The 6,908-nt window shown below is 36.2% G+C and overlaps 1 protein-coding gene across 1 annotated transcript in view; it reads left to right on the top strand.

Annotated features, from left to right (window-relative positions):
• LRBA (LPS responsive beige-like anchor protein) overlaps positions 1–6,908 on the top strand; it is a 1,065,192-nt gene that overhangs the window by 594,621 nt on the left and 463,663 nt on the right. The window lies entirely within an intron of this gene.

Raw genomic sequence — 6,908 nt, 5'->3', positions numbered from 1 at the left:
TCCTTTCCTTCAAGGCTCAGGGGTCCAAGATTATCTTCTGTGTCTGTGTTAATTGGTTTCTCTTTTCTTTGTTGAAGAGGGTCTGTGCAATCCTTCTGCCAGTCCGCCATCTTGCCCCGCCTCCCTCTGTATTATGTGAATCTTTTAAAATCTATTCAGACTTGTTTTATCCCTCAGAATGTAGTTTTATCATGGGTGTTTCATGTATGTTTGAAGAGAGAATTATTGTATCGTTTGGTGTTTTCTATGCTGTCAATGAGATCAAGTTGCTTAGTGATGTTGTATCTAGTTCTCATATCATTTATTAAGAGGAATGTATTGAAATCTCTGATGCATCCCTTTCATTGGTCATTTCTTTACATGCATGCAATAATTAGTACTCTCCAGAGTACTCAGAATACTCTGCACATCTGTGGTGTTCTCTTGGTATACAGCACTCTCCTCATCAGTACTCTATCCTGTGAACTCTAGCCACTTTCTTCTCCCAGACCTTTAAATCTGTCTCTTCAATTGAGGGAGTCTGTAGGCCTTTGCCTAGGTTCCTCCTTCCTATAGTGCAGGACTGAAACTCTCTCAACACAGTGAGCTGGGGGGAAGTAGGGCTCACCTTGTCTGTTTTCCATCTTTTAGGGATCTCTGTCCAATGCTTGAGGTCTAGCTCTGGAAAACCATTATTTACATATTTGGCGTGGGTTTTTTTCCCCTCCAATATATAGGGTAAGTTGATATTTCTCTATCTTGACTTGAAGTGGAAGTTTTATCTTAGCAAAAGTCATTGATACTTGCTAAGTATCAGGCACTATCTGATATAATAGAAATATACATCTGAATAAGTAATAATATGCTATATAGAAATTTCCAGTGAAACAGGAAAATAGATACATATAAATAAATATAATCTCATATAATAAGTATTGATCAAACAATATTACAATCAGTATGCTGTGACAACACTTAAAAGTGATTAATTTTGTCTAGGTATATAGGGGAAACAATGATATTTAAACTAGTTTGGAGGAATGAATGAATTTTGCCACATAGATAAAGGGTTACCTTGGTATATTCTTGTACAATCAATAACCCAGTCTTACTAGGTTTCTTCTTTAGTGCCTGAATGAAAATTATGAAGAAACCATGGTAAGCTTTTATCCTAAAACTGCTAGAGAATTTGCAAACATTACTAATGGGAATGTAAAATGGAATGGAAATGGAGCTAACATTTGGAAAATCATTTGGCAACTCCTTATAAATTTCTTTACTTCTTTACTATATTACTCAGAAATTTCACTCTGAGGTATTTACCTAAGGTAAATAAAACTTTAGTTCACTACAAAAAGTTACTTCTGAATGTTTGTAGGAGATGAAAATATCTGTGGTATATCAATGCAGGAGACTCCTATTCAGCATTAAAAAGAATAAATTTCTAATATATGAACAACGTGGATGAGTCTTAAGTTTATTACATTAAGTGTAGAAGCCAGACTCAAATGTCTGTATACTATTCCATTTATATTATGTTCTGGAATAGACAAATTGTTGTTGTTGTTGTTATGTGCTGTTGAGTCGGACCCAACTCATAGCGACCCCTCCTCGGGATTCCAAGGCAGTATCACTACAGAAGTAAATTGCCTCATCTTCCTTCTGAGAAGTGGCTGGTGGGTTTGAACCGCCAGCCTTCTGGTTAGCAGTCAAGTGTCTTAGGCATTACACTACCAGAGCTCCTATAGGCAAATTATAGGGACACAAATCTAAATCAGTGATTTTAGAAGTTAACTATAAAGAGGAACAAATTCTCCCCACCCCCATAGAACTGTTTTATATCTTGATTGTGTTGGTGATTATACACCTGTGTAGAAAAGAGTTGACATAGTAGGCCTGAGACTGCTATCTCTAGAAAGACTTGCTTACAAAGTTGGCCTTTTGCTGATATTTGGGAAATTGTATGGTACACTACACTGATAAAAACTTTCCCTCAATTATGAGTTGCTTATTATATTTAAATTATTTATGCTAACAATGTAGTTTATGCTAAACACCTGTTTTTCCTTTTGAGCATCTAGAATTATGATACATGCTAGGCAGAAGTCCTGTGTGGCTAACCCTAAATAAAAGCCTTGGGCACCAAGTCTCCAGTGAGCTTCCTTAGACAACATTTCACATGTGTTGTCATAACATCCTATGACTACACTGAGAGATGACACTTGTAAGCTTGTACCAAGTATCCTCCATACTTCTTTCAGTGTACCTTTTCTTTTTGTTGATTTTGCTTTAATCCTTTCACTGTAATAGGTCATAAACATGAGTTAAAGTATATGCTCAGTCTTCTAAATCCTCTTAATGAATCATTGAACCTGGAGGTCTTGGGGACCTCTGACATAACAACTGTATGCACTTGTCAAAGCTTATAGAAATGTGTGTGAATTATACATACACACACATATATATAAAGGTTTGGTGGCACAGTGCCTAAGGCATTTGATTGCTAACCAAAGGGTTGGCAGTTCAAACCCACCTGCCACACCATAGAAGGAAGACTGGGTGATCTACTTCCATAAATATTTATGCCTTGGAAACCAAAAGGGGGTAGATAAGAATTGGAATCGACTTAATGGCAGTGAGTTTAGGTTTGTTTTTTTTTTAAAATCTATATGTGTGTGTGTGTGCGTGTGTACACATATATGCACACACACGTATATATATATATATATATATATAAAACAGAGGGAACCAGAATACATTGTCAATCTTTTCATGATTAGAAAAAAATTATCTTATGAGGTAAGTTTGCCATGGAAGAATGATCACAGATTTTAGATAAGCTCTGGATTTGAAAATTAGGTCTTTTAACTAGTAGTTGTTTGACCTTTGAAAAATTATATAGTGTTGGTCTCAGTTTCATCAGCTCTTAAATGGAATGTTAGCTTTTTGCTCACATGGGAAGAGCACTTAAAATAACATGTTAACATTACAGAACTTGGCAAATTCAGTCACTTGATAATGTTACTCATCTTTATTTTAATGTTCAATGCAAAGAAAAGAAATGATACGTAATTTATAAGAATTTTTCTCTGTCTTAGGAAAAAAGATCTAAGAAATTAAAATATTAAAATGGGGGGTAGATGAGACACAGCGTATGGCAACCGCAGCATAATCATATATATATGAATAAATTATATATATATATATTAAAGGACATAAAATGATAATTTACAAAGAAGGCTGTATATATGGCTGTGTGTGTATATGTGTGTATTTTTTATTGTCTTCTGTTAAATTGATTTTGACTCATAATGACCCCATGTGACAGAGTCAGACTGCCCCATAGGATCTGCTAGGTTGTAATCTTTATGGAAACAGATGACCAGATCTTTCCTCTCATGGAGTAGCTTATAGGTCAAACTGCTGCCATTCAGTTAGCAGCCAAGCCCTTAGCCATCACACTACTCAATAAAACAAATTGAACTCCTTGCCATCGAGTCAATTCTAACACACAGTAACCCACTTTGGGTTTCTGAGGTGGTAAATCTTTGTGGAAATAGATTGCCCCATCTTCCTTCCATGGAGTGGCTAGTGGGTTTGAGCTACCAGTACCTTCAAGTTAGCAGTCAAATGCTTTCGGCACCATGCCACCACTAGCACTTTCTCAAATACACCAGCTGCTCCATGGAAAAAAGATGAGGCATTTTGTTTCCATAAAGATTTACAATCTTGGAAACCCTGTGGGGCCCTTCTACTCAGTCCATTCAATGGCAGTAGGTTGGTTTTGGTTGTGGTTTTGATGTAGCTGTACGTGTCTCTCTCTGTGTGTGTGTGTGTGTGTGTGTGTGTGTGTGTGAGAGAGAGAGAGAGAGAGAGATGTAAAAATTTACATAAGAAATGAACTTGATATTTCCTTATTTCTCAAAGCTTTTATAAATTGGCATAGATCTTTTTGAAAGAAATTTTGCTATGAGTTTTAAAAGCCTAAATATTTTTTATATTTTTGGACCAGTAATTTTACTTCTAGGAGAAATTTTAAGAAAACAGTTCTTTATTTGGAAAAATCTAAATACACAAAATGTTAATTATGATAGCAGAAAAGAACAAGCAAAGTAAATGCCCTTTATAAAGGAATTGTTAAGTACATTGAATTACATTATTTTTTGTCCCTCAGCTAGCTCTCAGCAATTGTTGAATAAATAATATAGTATAATATTTTAACATGACAATATTTTGAAATGAACATATGCTTTCATGTGAGGAAAAAAATAGGATATAAAAGTTTACCTACAGAATTATTACAACTGTTAAAACTGAAGAACAGAATAAATGAAATCATAGCAGTTATTTTAGCATTATGGACTTTTGGTTAGCTTTTTTTCCTCTTCTTTGTTTTCTAATTTTTATAAAGTTAGTTTGGTTTTGTAATTAAATAGTAAGTTTATTTTCTATGAAACTAGTTCATGGAAAATTTAAAATATTCACCATGACTTATTTGCAAAGCTCTGGTAGCATAGTGGCTAAGGCACTTGACTGCTAACCAGAAGGCTGGTGGTTTAAACCCACCAGCCACTCCTCGGAAGGAAGGTTGGGCAATCCTACTTCCGTAGTGATACTGCCTCGGAAACCCAAGGAGGGGTCGCTATGAGTCGGGGCCCACTCGACGGCACATAACAACAACAACAACATAAAAAATGGGGTGCATTTCCATATGATTGTATATGGGGAGCTCTGGTAGCATAGTGCTTAACATACCTGACTGCTAACCAGAAGGCTGGTGGTTCAAAACCACCAGGCACTCCATGGAAACAAGACTGGGCAATCTATTTCTATAAAGATTTACTGCCTTGGAAACCCAGTGGGGGTTACTATGAGTCGGAATCGACTCGATGACAGTGGGTTTGGCTTATACCATACTATATTATATATACTCTTTCTAGAGTGCAGAAGATGCAGAAAATTAGAATTATACTTTCAAAAGCTAAGTGAGAAGAAAAAAGAATTGAATGTTAGTTAACATTTCTTCTTTACATTGTTAGCATGTTTTTAAGTAAAAATCGATAGGAAGCATATGGTCTGCTGAAAGTGGAAACAAACTAAATGTCTATCACCATGTGAATGAATAAACAAATGTAGTATAAACATAAGGAGCGTGGGTAGTAACAGTGATTAAGCGCTCAGCTGCTAACCCAAAAGTTAAACCCACAAGCTGCTCCATGGGAGAAACAGCAGTCAGCTTCATGAAGATGACAGCCTTGGAAACCTTGTGGGGCAGTTCTGCTCTGCCCTATAGAGTTGCTATGAGTTGGAATCAACTCATCGGCAACGATTTTGATTTTTGGTTTAGTTCAAGCATAGACTGGGATACTATTCAGCAGTCAAAAGGAATAATTTACTCATAAATGCAGCAACATATACAAAGAAGGTATATACGAGAGACTTTACGCTATATAATTCTATTTATATGACATTCTAGAATAGACAAAACTATAGAGACAGAAATCAGAACAGCAGTTGCCAGTTTCTAGCCATGGGAGGAACTTGACTACAAAGGGACAGTGATGGAAGTGTTTACTATCTCACTTTTATTGCATTTTTTAGAATTTAGCAAACTGTATTCCAAAAAGGATAAGTTTTATGTATATTTGAAGTAATATCTCATTTTAAAAAAAAGCTTATACATGGTTCTTCTCTTCCTCTCTTCCCTGTCCTTCCTCCAAATTTCCAATGAAAACACTTACGTTAGAATTCAGATTAAAATGCACTTAATTTAATAGCATATTTTATTTGAACTTATATCTAGAGTTGGTATACTACTACTTAGTGACTAAATAGCACATACATTCTTTATGTAAATTACTTTGGAATTGTTATTGTAGCCGTTGGTAGATGTCACAGGGTTAGGAGGGAGAAACATGTTAGGATATTCCTCCTGTACTGTTTCCCCTTTTTCATAGCTATCTTTACAGTTACTTCCATATGCCTCAGTGATTCTTCGTTGCATTACATGTCTGATGACCTATTACCAAGGAATTACTCATAGTAACTTTCTGACTTGAGTTAATTCTTTCACCTTTTTTATTCACATTCCTACAGGAGCTGTACAAGGAGTACTGGGTCCTTGTTTTCCTTGTCCCACAGAAGGACTCAAACCCTTTGTGAATTCCATTTTGTACTTTTATTTGCTTGAGTCTTTTCCCTCACTCTTCGTTCATGTCCAGTTACCAAATGATTATTGTATCATTTATATTTCAGCGCCTTCTGGTTAGCAGTCAAGTGCCTTAGCCACTATGCTACCAGAGCTCCAAATCTAGAATTCCCCAAATAATTATCATGAAGTGTTAATCTTGTATTTCCTGGCTTCCTATATCTTAACAACATGGAAACGGTGGTGATTATTAGGGAATGACACATGACAGGTTTGTGTGTATTTGTGGGTTTTGGTCAGCTGTATCATACAGTATTCTTTTAACCTTTTTATGGTGAAGCATCATATATTCATTGAAAAATGTACAGAATCTATATTTTGCTTAATTTTATAGGGCAGATGGCTGCATTATCCACCACCTTAGTCCAGAAATGAACACTGCCAGGAACTTGCCCTTGTGCCCCTTGCCAATCACTATTCTCTTCTCTAACCCAATATAATTACTATTTGGATTTCTAACACTATAGTTTGGCTTGTTTTTGAAGTCGCTACTCGTCAAAGTAGGAGGTTGAACAATGTTTTGTATAGTATGTTATGCCAATTGAGCTTGATGTCCCCTGAGACTATGTTCCCAAGCCCGCAGGTTCAACTGCTTGGTGTCCCTCAGGGTAGCTGGCTGTGACCAAACAGTGACCACAACCTTGCCCCTTGTCAGCTCTACTATACACCTGGGAATTCTGATCATTCACATAAACTTATAGGACCATTGTCTGCCAACCCT

Source organism: Orycteropus afer, unplaced genomic scaffold (assembly GCF_000298275.1).
Source record: "Orycteropus afer afer isolate SDZICR_OR568_19922 unplaced genomic scaffold, OryAfe1.0 scaffold00297, whole genome shotgun sequence".
NCBI lineage: Eukaryota > Metazoa > Chordata > Mammalia > Tubulidentata > Orycteropodidae > Orycteropus > Orycteropus afer.
Note: the sequence above shows the minus strand (reverse complement) of the source record. Positions and strands in the feature narration are given on the sequence as shown.